Source organism: Schistocerca americana, chromosome 11, assembly GCF_021461395.2.
Source record: "Schistocerca americana isolate TAMUIC-IGC-003095 chromosome 11, iqSchAmer2.1, whole genome shotgun sequence".
NCBI classification, from domain to species: Eukaryota; Metazoa; Arthropoda; class Insecta; order Orthoptera; family Acrididae; genus Schistocerca; species Schistocerca americana.
This window is the reverse complement of record NC_060129.1, coordinates 206,070,353-206,084,264: the sequence shown is the minus strand read 5'-3', so window position 1 is coordinate 206,084,264 and position 13,912 is coordinate 206,070,353. Positions and strand designations below refer to the sequence as shown.

Sequence of the window (13,912 nt, the reverse complement as noted above, 5' to 3'; positions counted from 1 at the left end):
TTGTTCCTCCTCCTGTTTACTCTTGCTTGTATTTCTAGACTCTTTACAGCCCTGTCTGCAGCCCGAAGGTGTTCCTTGTCTAAAGCAAGCATCGCTCGTTGTTGTGTTCGTAGATTTTGCTACCATTTTCTTCAGTTGCAGTTACTGCAACACTGTTCCAAAAGGTGGTCATGTATGAACACTTATCACATTTCAGTTGTATTTCACTAGCAAGTCCTACGTGCTTTATTATGGAGAGTTCCAGACCAACTTCACTACAATGAATACATCTTACACAGTTTGAAAAAATTCCTTTGAGAACCGACATATCAAATAATTCATTCACATCCGATTCGCCCATAAAACATTCATATTTTTCACTCATTGAACCAAGCTTCTTCTGTGAAGTATTTTCTTTCCGACTTTGACTGCTATGGGCAGGTGTACTTGAGAGGTTAGGTTCACTCACTTGGTTATCGTCTTTATTGTTTACAGTAATAACACATACCTTTGGCTTTCCAACATTTCTCCTTTTCTTAAAAGCCTTCAGAGGATTTCTAATAACTTTACTTTCACTCATTATTATACTTCAACAAAACAGAGACTCAAGAAACAGAATTAATTACGAATATTTTCGAGATAACGACAGAGTAAATAAACATGAAACAATCGACAATCACACCAGCGATATATATTGAACCATCACAGGTTAGCCACAACACATACTTTCTCACATCACTAAAATGTACCTGATGAACACGGACGTTAATAATAACACCATTTGACAGCAGTTTAACAGCGCCACAGTGGGTCACGCCCATGTAGAACACATTTCAAAAAAAATTTAAAAATAGTTGTACTCTTCGGAATTGAATAAATTATATATCTATTAAAAGGTAATAGTCTGCAGATTCAGAAAACGTAAAAAAGTAAAAATTGAACTTTTCATGATTTTGAGCCTTTCCGGAGCCCCTTAATGTTTCCATTTTTACTATTGAAATGGTATCCAAAGTAAGTGAGCATTCAACACGAAAATTAGTCTACTTTGCTTATTTTCATTCGCTTATGTCGTATGGTATTATATTTTGGAGTAACTCTTCCCGTTCTTCTTGTTAACAATATTACCTTATTCCCAAGAATAAGCAGCTTTCACTCTGTTAATACTCGGCAAAAATAAAATTTGCATTTGCATTGGACTTCCTTAACTCTTGTGCGGAAATGTGTGCAGTATACTGCTGCACCCATTTTCAATAAGCTACCACAAGAATTCAAAAATCTTAGCAGTAATCCACGTGCGTTCAAGTCGAAACGTGAAGTTTCCTCATGCGTCACTCCTTCTATTCTGTTTAGGTTTTCCTTGAAAGCTTAAGCTGATTCTTGTTGTATTGTTGTTTGCATTTACGTAAACTTACGGATTGACATTTTTCGGTTTCAGAAACATTTTATTTTTATGTATTATTACTTTTATGTTGTAATTTCATGTACTGATATGTTCCATGACCTTGGAGATTTGCTCCTCAATTTGGTCCTATGGAACTTGACTTGTAAATAAAAATAAATAAATGCTGGATTATCAATTCAGGAAGTTCGTCAATCATCGATTAAATGCATTGACAGAATTATAAAGAAAATGTTGCAATGCTATTTAACCATGAAAAAATGGCCAAACTGTTCCAAATGGTTGAAACTAAATTTATGCTTGAAGCTGCTGATGTTCTGGCTGTAGCACTGGAGTATTTGGTAGAAATGTAAGAGATTGATAAGGAGCATGTGCTGAAAGAAATAAAGAGATTTTAGGCATCTCTGTACAAATCGATAAGTGTGTGGAAGTTGCTCTTAGATTGATGGCCTAGGAAACCTTCAAATTTATAATTAGATGGGACTTCCACGAATCATTACTCTGTGTGTCACTTACAGTGCAATACTTCTGGATCATTTGTCTCTGTCGCATCATCAGAGAGCAGTTTCTCTGAAACTAATGATGAATCTAGAATGACTAGCCAGTCGAGCCATTTTATCAATTGAAAGGAGATGAATTTAAATGACATAATTGAGAATGTTGTTAAAATGAAGGCACAAACATACGTACAATAGCAATATTTATAACAACTAGTGTCTTGTACTGTGGTGACCAAACTGTTACTGTAATTTTACAGGCTTTGTTTTCAGGCATCAAAATAAAAGGTAATTTTCTTATTTTGTTGCTCTCTACCTGATAATTGCTGTGCTAAATGCTGATATACACTGCAAGTTTCGACCGATATCTTTGAGTATGTATATTACTGTTCAGGCCAGTTCAGTTCAATTACGGTTACATAAATATGTGGATGCTGGATACCACATTTGTATGGAAATGACATCTGTTGGACTCAAATGGTTTTCAGCTTGCAGGGATAGCTTGTATATTAGAGAAAGAAGAGAGAAGTGTGAAACAGTGCAGTGGGTCCAAAAAAATGTTATTACGTGGTACAGAGGGGGATTTCTCACTCTACAAAGAGCCCGAGGAAGAGGAATCTGCATTTTATAAATATTTTAGAAAGTTGAAACGCAATTTTTTGTTAAAACAGACTGTTGTGACCTGCCATCACACCCTGTGAGAAACAATTTGTTCAAGGTTAAGTTTAGTTACTGGTTCGGTGCAAATTTTTGTGCAATAGTGATATTGTCCTCAATACCTTTCCCTTCAAGATTTAGAAATTTTCTTTACATTGTGTCTTTGGCTTTTAATAGTTAAACTTCATTGCAGTGAACTAGTGAAACCAAGTAAATGTTGACCACTGATGCTTCCAAAACTGTTTCACACACAGTCCAGAGCGCTATTTTACAGTAAATAAGCCTGCCACAAATATGTATGTAAACAAGACTCTGATACATTAGTTGTTGTTATTGTGGTCTTCAGTCCTGAGACTGGTTTGATGCAGCTCTCCATGCTACCCTGTCCTGTGCAACCTTCATCTCACTTTACGTACTGCAACCTACATCCTACTGAATTTGCTTAGTGTATTCATCTCTTGGTCTCCCCCTATGATTTTTACCCTCCACGCTGCCCTCTGGTACTAAATTGGTGATCCCATGATGCCTCAGAACCTGTAAACCAACCAATCCCTTCTTCTAGTCAAGTTGTGCCACAAACTCCTCTTCTCGCCAATTCTATTCAATACTTCATCATTAGTTATGTGATCTATCCATCTAATCCTCAGCATACTTCTGTGGCACCACATTTCGAAAGCTTCTATTCTCTTCTTGTCCAAACTATTTATCGTCCATGTTTCACTTCCATACATGGCTACACTCCATACAAATACTTTCAGAAACAACTTCCTGACATTTAAATCTATACTCAATGTCAACAAATTTCTCTTCTTCAGAAACGCTTTCCTTGCCATTGCCAGTCTACATTTTATATCCTCTTTACTTCGACTATCGTCAGTTATTTTGCTCCCCAAATAGCAAAACTCCTTTACTACTTCAAGTGTCTCATTTCCTAATCTAATTATCTCGGCATAACCCGACTCAATTCGACTACTTTCCATTATCCTCATTTTGCTTTTGTTGATGTTTATCTTATATGCTGCTTTCAAGACACTGTCCATTCCGTTCAACTGCTCTTCCAAGTCCTTTGCTGTCTTTGACAGAATTACAATGTCATCGGCGAACCTGAAAGTTTTTATTTCTTCTCCATGGATTTTAATACCTACTACGAATTTTTGTTTCCTTTACTGCTTGCTCAATATACAGGTTGAATAACATTGGGGAGAGGCTACAACCCTGCCTCACTCCTTTCCCAACCACTGCTTCCCTTTCGTGCACCTCGACTCTCATAACTGCCATCTGGTTTCTGTACAAATTGTAAATAGCCTTTCGCTCCCTGTATGTTACCCCTGCCACCTTCAGAATTTGAAAGAGAGTATGCCAGACAACATTGTCAAAAGCTTCCTCTCAGTCTACAAATGCTAGAAACGTGGGTTTGCCTTTCCTTAATCTTTCTTCTAAGATAAGTCGTAGGGTCAGTATTGCCTCACGTGTTCCAGTATTTCTACGGAATCCAAACTGATCTTCCCCGAGGTTGGCTTCTACCAGTTTTTCCATTCGTCTGTAAAGAATTCTCTTCAGTATTTTGCAGCTGTGACTTATTAAACTGATAGTTCGGTAATTTGCACATCTGTCGACACCTGCTTTCTTTGGGATTGGAATTATTATATTCTTCTAGAAGTCTGAGGTATACTACACACAAAATACTTTGCCATTGTTGCAGCCAAAATGCTGCCTCACTGTGAATGTTGTTCTCCAACATGGAATTAATTGGCTGACATTCATACGCAGCTGGAAATCGTCCCGAGTATTGTCAAAAGATAGGCAGTTGCTGCAAAGCGGTGCGTCGGGAGAGCTGCCGAGAGCTGTGTACCTCCTGTACTGGTACCGGAGGTACCTCAAGTACCGTCCTCTCCTGTAAGTCGAGTGTCCTCTGCAGAAAGTACAGGAGCTGCCATTACTTGTGCACTCAAATGTAAGTGGCACGTCAGTGGTAGATCCGGGCCTGCCGTACAACGTGGAAGGGGACCGGGGAGGACTCGGGGTGTCGTACCGATCCCCGTAACCGACGAGTTGGAGTTGAAGTTTTTCACTGACACTGGAACTGACTCTGTGGGACTCACTTCACCTGTTTGTGGGGAAACCTGTTTTATCCGAGTCAGGAGGAGGCAAACGCAAAAGTGTAGGGGTCTACTAATTGTAGGCAGTTCGAACATACGGCGAATGATGGTACCACTTGGAGAAATGGCTGCAAGAATCGGGAAAGGACACCGGGAGCCCTCAGTGTGTCTGCTCGAGGGTGTTATTCAGTATGCTGAAGAGCCTATTCCAGCAGCCATTGAAGGGACAGCATCCAACCGACTGCACGTTATCCCACACTTTAGAACAAATGCCTGTCCGGGCTCTGAGGTCATTCTTGGGTCATTCCAGTGACTGGAATAGACAGCTGAGAAGACCCGACTTGTGCTTAGTTTGTAATGGAGCTTACCAATAGAGCCCATTTTTTTGTGAGACATTATACGATAATTAAAGTAGTTTTCGAAAACTGATCACTTAGTATGATCATAAGGTAGGTCTTGCGATCAATTCAAATTTGGAAGTATATTTAAATTAAAACTTTTATTATTTCTAAAAGTTTGACTTGCATTATTTATATGTACAATTTTCTCACTCTTATTATTATTGTCACTGAATTATCCATTATGCTATTTGATATTTCACGCAACTTCAAAATGTAGTATCAATAATCGATACAGAAATTGTAAGTTCTTTGTCGATACAACTCTGAGGTCATTGGTCAGCAACGTGATTTTGGCCACTCGCGTTTTGGCTGCGGTCGAGAGTTGTTGTTTTTGTGTGTTTCTCGATAAATATGTGGTATCCACAGTGCACGTGGTACTTTATTTTTGTGATCAGAGATTTTCTAAACAAAAATAGTGGACTCCTGCTTCGTGATTTCGGTCGGTCTGGTAATAGTCAAAACCCACACCTTTTTCATCTGGAGCAGCAAAGGAATCGATCGTCGCCTAGACGACGAAGCCACGTGCACGGTGGCTATTCGGCAGCGTCAAGATAAGTGACATCGTGATTATCTCTACAGATTACTTTACATCTGTCAGCCACACCGTGACGGTGTCTTTACGGGAATAACTTTGCATCGTAGTAGTGAGGGTCCGTGATAAGTTTTAACGAAGCTCACAATTTGCTGCACTGTTCGCAGAACTGATCGTGGCCGCTCGTTTCCGAGTCGAGTGGATGACTGAACCGGAGACTCTGAAGATTGTGTGACAAGCTAGGCTGTCACTTCCTGGACCTGTGCTATAGGGCTGAGAACTGCAGGGTCCCCTTAAATGAATCAGGTGTGCCCTATACGGCAGACGGCAGTAGTCAGGTAGCAGACTGTGTGTGGGGTGCGATTTTTAGATTAGACGGCTCTCCGTCCAGTCCAGACAGTGATACTTGTACGATACAGGGAAGTATCAGTGTAAGATAGAAATAAATGTCTCCCGCAGGTGAGAGTATTAAAATCTTAACGGTTAACTCTCGAAGCATTTGCAACAGTGCCAGAGTTTGAAGTGCTCGTGAAATGCGGTGAAGGTTGCATAACACTAGGTACAGAAAGCTGGTTGAAAACTGAAATTGATGGCGGTTAGATTTTCGGGAAAAATTTGAGTGTATATTGACAGGATAGGCAGTTGGGGAATGGAGGTGGTGTATTTGTTGCAGTAGAAAAGAGTCGTATCGACTGAGATAGAAATTGAAACTTCATATTGTTGGAGCGAGGCGCAGTATCGATGGCGGGTGTAAAATACTTTTATCCTTCTGTCACCCACCAGACTCGTCTCCTGATGTAACAGAAACCTTCAGAGAAAGCTTCGGTTCACTTGCACGTACGAGTTCCCCGATCGTACTGTAATCGTCGGTGGAGACTTTAATCGTCAGACAGTTAATTGGGAAAATTAGTTCTGTTTCTGGTGGGCACGATAAGACGAGCTGTGAAAATTTACTAAATGCCTTAACTGAAAACTACTAGAACAAATAGTTAGGGGCACCGCTCGTGATGGAAATGTGTTGGATCTATTGGCAACAAGCAGATCTGACTTCTTTGAGGATGTCAGCATCGAAACTAGTATCAGTGAGCGTGATGCAGTTGTGGCGACAGTGAGTACCAAAGTAAAAAGGACAACTAAAACAAGCAGAAACTAGATAAAAAATCAGTCGTGTCATATCTCACTGAAGAACTTCAAACTTCCAGCACAGTGCAGGAGTGTGTACAGGAACTACGGGTAAAGTTTAAAAGAACAGCTGACCATGTGCTGGATGGATACGTACCCAGTAGAACAGCTAATAATGAGAGAGAACCTCCACAGTATACAGCTACTGTGGAGAAACTTCTAAAGAAACGGAGTTTACTATGTAATAGGCATAAAACAAAGCGTCGGGCTACAGATAGAGAGATGCCGAATGAAATGTCAGCTGTTAAGAGCAGTGTGTGATGCCTTCAGTGACTGACAGCAGAATGTTGTAGCGTGATATTTCACAAAACCCAAAGAAATTCTGGTCATATGTAAAGGCTGACACCAAAGTTGTGTCCAGCCCCTAGCAAAAGAGCCAGGGACTGTAATTGAGGTTAGCAAACCAAAAGCTGAAATGCTTAACTTCATTTTCAAATGTTCTTTTACAAAGGGAAATCCAGGCGAATTACCCTAATTTAATACTTATAACACAGAAAAGGTGAATGGAAGCGAGTATTAATGGTGTTGAGAAAAAAATCTGAAATCCTTAAAATTGGACAGCTCTAGTGCCCTATGGAATCCTTCTGATTCTATACTGAATTTGCTGCTGAGTTAGCCCTCTTCTTACTATAATCTATTGTAGATCTCTCGAACAAAAGAACTCTGCCCAGTTCTAGGAAAAAAGTGCAGGCCACAGCCGTGTACAAGAAGGGTAGAAGTGATCCACAAAACAACCGTCCAATATCCTTGACGTAGGTTTGTTGTAGAATCTTAGAATGTATCCCGAGTTCAAACATTATGAGGTATTGTGAACAGTGTGACCACCTCAATGCCAGGCAGCACGGATCTTGAAAATGTCAGTCACGAGTAACCCAACTCGCACTTCTCTCGCAGACGTACTGAAAACTTTTCATCGAGGTAATCGGGTAGTTGCAGTATTTCTCCACTTGTGATAAGCATTTGACTCGGTACCACAGCTCAGGGGTGTCAAGTGAAATTTGTGACCGAATTGGGGACCTTTTCGTGTGGACGACACAGTGTGTTATCTTGGGTGGAGAGTTGTCATCTGATGTAGATGTAACTTTAGGTGTGCCCCAGGGAAATGTGTTGGGACCACTGCTGTTCATGTTGTGTATTAATAACCGTACAGACAATGTTAATAGTAAAATCAGACTTTCTGCAGCTGATGCAGTTATCTGCAATTAAGTACTATCTAAGAGAAGCTGCATATTCATATATTTATTCAGTCAGATCCTGAGAAGATTTCAAAGTGGTGCAACAATTGTAAACTTGCTTTAAATGCTCAGAAATGTAAAATTTTGCAGTTCACATAACGAAAAAAATGTAGTACCCAATGACTATAATATCAGAGTATCACTGCTGGAATCGGCCTACTCGTACAAATACCTAGGTTTAACACTTTGTAGGGATATGAAATGGAAAGATCACATAGGATCAGTTGTAGGCAAAGCAGGTGGTGGGCTTCAGTTCATTGGTAGAGTACTGGGGAAGTGCAGTCGGTCTACAGGCGAGACTGCTTACAAACCACTCGTCTGACTGGTTCTAGAATATTGCTCAGGAGTGTGGGACCCATACCAAATAGGACTAGCAGGGTATGTTGAACGTGTACAGGCCAGCACGAATGGTTTCAGGTTTGTCTGATTCGTGGTAGTGTGTCGCAGAGACTGAAGGAACCGAACTTCGAGACTCTGGAAGACCGATGTGAAATATCCCGAGAAAGTCTACGAACAAAGTTTTGAGGACTCGCTTTAAATGCTGACTCTTGGAATATACGACAACCCCCCTACGTATCGCTCAAATAGGGATCGTGAGGATAAGATTAAAATAATTACTGTAGGTACAGAGGCATTCGATCGTCTCGCACTGTGTACGTGAACGAAATGGGAAGAAACCCTAATACTGGTACAGTGGGACGTACACTCTGCCATGCACCTCACAGTGGTTTGCAGATGCAATGCCTGAAGGTTTCAGTCCATTTCTTTATCGAACATTATAAATGCCTGACCACTTCCAGATATATTCCACTTAATACCGGTACTCTGGTTTTAACCATAGTATCTCTTCCGCTTAAAGTTGCATGCATACTGCCATCCATTTCATTGTAAAATATTAAATAATATAGCGGTATGTATAGAAGTCCACTTAAATGTAGTATAGAGCAAGTAATGAAGTACACTCGTGTTCTACAATTCGTAAGCTACCTCACTGCTTCAATTAATCTTTTGTCATTCATTATAGAATTAAACATTTTAACAAAATAAACAACAAAATGGAACAAATTATACCAAATAACAAAAATAACTAATAGAAATAACACAAAATGTGTGACAAAACAAAGTTAGGAGATACATATGTCACTGTATATCGGAAGGAAATGCGTTTCTGGATCGTGTGATAAATGCGTGATGTCGGCCATCAAAACTTTCTTCCTGAGAAACCTCGACAGTGATTTGATGGCCAATGTGGACGCCGCCATTTGAAATGCATTGTGGAATGTTTAGACGCGACATGACGTGAGGTGACGTGATGGGCAGTGAAAACTGACCTTCATTAGAGCATTGACTACATACATTATCAATACTTCACTCTTTTCTGAAGCATCCGACTCATTTTGTACAGAGTGGACACTACAAGCACATAAATTTGTAACTCCGACTGGGGACCTTGTTTATTTTTGCTGCCCTAGGCCTGCAGTAGTTTAACTTGCCACTGCATCTCAATATATAAAAACCTTGAACTAATGGCAATTTTCATACCAAGTGTTGATGGAAAAGCACATCAGCCTCACACTGTCAAAATTAACAGATCCAGTGATCTTTCTAGCGATTATTGAACATTTCTTGTCACTTCAGATTTTGGTGATGCCTGCTTTGCTCCAGACTGCCGAGCAGAGAATGATTGAATGTAGTGTGGCACTGTCAATTACTGACTTTTGCTTATCCCTTGGGTAGCTGCCTCATTGTCATCATATGTATGCAATTGGACTGTATTTGGATTTAAATACATATTACTAAAATGTATTCAGTGTTGAACTGCTGTTAGTGTGTGACAGTGGATGCAGATGCGTAGAAAATGCTGTGCGTGTACTTGGCTTGACAATATTTTATATCTTAGAAGCATGTCCAGTTGTTTGTGCTCAATAAAAACAGAAAACAAAAAATGTGATGATTACATGTTTACTGGCAATTCATAGTTAAGACAACTATGTAAATTAGTGTGAATCTGTGTGTGAATGATAATTAATGTGAAATCAATCTGTGTTAAAATGTTCAATTTGCTGTTAAGATGTTAATGATTCAAATATCTGTTTACGAACAGTTCCCTGCAGCACAAACCAAATCGGAGAAGTTGACGCCTGTGAACATTAATCGTCAGCCTATTTGTTGCCGCAATGGAAGAATCGCTGGACGCTTCGTTGCCGGTCGACACGGTAAGAATGGATCCCTTTTCGTTTCGTTCTTTATTTCATTAATTTGTCCATTGCGATCCGTAGATTTCCTCGAGGCCAAATTCCAGGTCGCTGTATACAGCAACAAACTCAATTGGTACCCTGATGCATTTTTCATAATTTATGTGCAACATACGTGAGTAATACAAGGTGTAAAACTTTGCTTCTGCCATTTTTTTCCCCCGGCATTTGAGGCTTTAATGAAACAAATTGGTTACACACGTATCATTCAAAGTATTTTCCATCGCTGGCCACTACGTTCTCCCATCTTCCGGGCAGTGTACGAATCCCACGTCGAAAAAATGGTTCATCTTTTGAAGTGATCCACGAATTGATCCAATTTGTGACTTCTTTGTGAGATCTGAAGTGTTGGTCAGCCAGGCCGTGCGCCATTGATCTAAACAGGTGATAGTCAGAGGGAGCAATGTCAGGACAATACGGCGGGTGGGGTACGACTTCCCATTTTAACGTTTCAAAGTACGTTTTGACCCTTTTGCAATGTGGGGTCGAGTGTTGTCATACTGCAAAATCCCTTTATCATACCTCCCACTGTATTGTGGCCGTTTGTCTTCGAACACTCTGCTCAAACATATTGTGTTTGATAACGAGCACCTGTGATTCTTTAACTTGGTTTCAACACCTCATTGTACACGACACAGAGCTGGTCCCACCAAATGCAGAGCACGATCTTTGAGCTGTGAATATTCGGTTTGTCCCCAGTCCCAATGCGATGCAGAAATCCCTTTCGTTTTTTGCCTCTGAAGCAACTGTTCACAAACGCCATTCAGTCTCTCTCGGTTTCAGCTCACACGGGACTCCAAGTTCCTTCTTTCTGAATCGTGCCCATAGCCTCGAGACGTTTTGAATAGGCTTGCTGTGTCACTCCCACTAATCGTGCCAATTCTTCCCGAGTTTGACGCGAGTGTTCACTCGGCAGTGTCTCCAATTCTGCATCTTCGAAAACATTCTCTCTTCCACCGCTATGCCGGTCTGCAAAGTTAAAATCACTCACGAAACGTTCTTTCACTTATACCGTACATAATAGAGAGCGTTCAATAAGACTAACCTGCTGTTCTCTTCATATTGAAACTAAACAGTAACACCTCCCGCAAATGACTAGAATTAGGCTCGTAAACTGACATTTTCAATCCAGAACAACTTTATGGTGCAGACACAAATCGACTAATGTTTGAACGAGGTTATGTTGACCGAGGGCCGAGCTAACTGCCTGACATCTGCGATCTGTTTCTTTCGACCACTACTTCCCATTGTCGCCACCTATCGGTAAACGGCAAAAGCAAAGTTGTACACCTAGTACGTATTGGAATACGTGTCGCAGACGTGTCTGTTACGATACAGCTTTCCTGAATTTACTTTGCAGTTTCAGTTATTGTGATGAAACGTGCTACAGATCACTCCTGTTACCACACACTATATCCCGTATTCACGTTCGTTGGCTTCGTTAACTGCAGTCAGATTAGACCTCGTGCTATGCAACAGATCAGTCTGTGCACACCACCGAAAAACACCTAAAGGTTCAACTGTTAATGACTGATATTCGAGAGGTGTGAACACGAACTTCTGTTCGGAAAGCCCGAGAGATTTTTGAACAAAGTCAAAGGCAGTAGTTCAGGAAGTATCACGTGTGGAAGGAAGACAGTATGAGGAGGAGAAAGGGTGGGTGTGGAAGGGGGGGAAGAGGAGTGGATACATATTTCAGTAATTTGGTGGCACTTGATGTGTGGCATACCAGTCTTTTATTTGTTTTACTTACAGCATCGTATCACAGGCCTGCGTTACATGGCATGAATCCCCCTCAGAGTGTCAATTACTACCTTCCTGTTGTAGGCTATGGCGAGCTGGAGAGGTCTTCAGCAGCAGCAGCAGTCACCGGCGGCCGCGGACTCGACCACACCCACCCGCAGTGTCACTCCCACTGCGGCCGCTTCACCACGCGCCGCAGTGGTCTGCAGAACTGCCTGCCTCTCGCTGTCCCTCACATCTCTGTTCACTCTGGGGACCGGCAGGAGCTTTGCGGCACCCTGTCTGTTGTATCCTGCCGCTATGTGGAGGCCGCCCTGCTGCCACTTGTTCTGCATGTTGACATCGGCCCCCGACTGCGGCAGAATTCCGCTGTACAGTGCGGTGGAGTGTAGCCGCGTTCGCGCCGGTTGTTCGCGTCTGTTCCCCTGGCAGAGACCTCGAGGACTTTGGCCGCGTCTCCGTTCCCTGTGCATTTTGAATCTGCTTCTCGATGTCTTGCTCCTTTGCCGTATTATTTTCCACGGAAATGTGTTGCCGCAGTGGAAAATCTGAAAGTCTTTATAACCGTGCCAATTACGCGCTAAAAACCCAGTACTGTGAGCAGCGTGTAAGACTTGACAACTTGGTCCAGTATGGGGAAGGAGATTTTGAGGTTAAACAGAATTACTTGACAACATTTGTAGAACTGAAAGTAATGTCAGAGGGTGGTGTTCCACATTACATCTGACTTGGGAAGCACCCTACAAAATCCCCTGTTCAGGGTTACCTTTGCTAACCCAGAAAACTAATTTTTGGCAGGCCACGTATTTGAGGCATATCCTGTAATTTTAATGTGCGGAATTTCAAATTGAACTGTGGCCTCGGGCGTAGATCCTTAAGCGGGGATTTGCATATTATTTAATGTGATTGAAGATATCTGAGTAAAACAAATTTTCATTTCAACATGTAAATGTATTCACTAAAACCATCTATTAACTTCACGTACAAAAATTGATTGTCAAAACTGTTAACAAGTCTGTTGGTGTTGAAATTCTGTTTAATGACTGAGTGTATAGCGGTGTTACTGGTTCACCTGTGAATTTACACACTGATAAACCACAGTGAAAACTGAAACTTTGAGATGGGATCAAAAAATACCTGGAATGCTGCAGTTGGATGTGCACGCTTTGTTGTTACGTGTTGTGGTACTAGGTGGTGTTGGTTAGGGGTATTCCACGTGGCTCAGGAAGCTGGCATCAGTTGGAGTTCAGTGGTTTGTTTGTTGTGCTCTGTTGTTAGTGTTTCTGTTCGCTTCCCTTGGCATTTAATGACACGGTTGACAACGAGCAGAGAGTCTGCATGAAATTTTGTTTCCTGTCGGGGAAAACTGCAGCAGAGACTATTGGGATGCTTCGGCAAGCCTTTAGTGACGATGCTTTGGAGAAATCGCAGGGCTAAGAGTGGTTCTCTTATTTCAGATCTCGCAAAACATCGACTGAAAAGTGCCACACTGTGGTTGTACTTAGACATCAAGAAATGATGAAAACGATTGCCACAATCAATCAAACTAGCAATTCTCAGAGGACCATTGACCAAATTTCTCAGGAAAGAAAAGTGTCACGGAGCACAGTCCAGTAAATCTTAACTGAAGATTTGCACACGAGACTGAGTCTGCAAAATTTGTTCCTCGCTCACTCGCAGGTGACTGAACAGAAAACCACGTTAATGTTTGCCACGGTTCGAAGAGTGAAATGCAAAACTGTCCAACTGCCGGATGAGAGTCAGTACTACGGGTACAATCTGGAGTCGAGGAGTAAAAGCGAGTGCGGAGCCAGTGGAAAACTCGAACATTGCCACGGCCCGAGAAAGCACGTCGAGTGCCGTCCGACATGAAAACAGTGTTTATCTATGTTTTTGATATGAATGGAATTGTTTACAGGGAGTGTGTTGTTCC

At 41.5% G+C, this 13,912-nt stretch overlaps 1 long non-coding RNA gene across 1 annotated transcript in view; it reads left to right on the top strand.

Annotated features, from left to right (window-relative positions):
* LOC124553700 overlaps positions 1–12,924 on the top strand; it is a 29,260-nt gene extending 16,336 nt beyond the window's left edge. The window contains exons 3-4 of the long non-coding RNA XR_006968110.1: positions 10,086–10,197; positions 12,064–12,924. This is a non-coding gene — a long non-coding RNA (uncharacterized LOC124553700). The remainder of the gene's footprint in view (positions 1–10,085; positions 10,198–12,063) is intronic.
* The last annotated feature ends 988 nt before the right edge of the window (positions 12,925–13,912 follow it).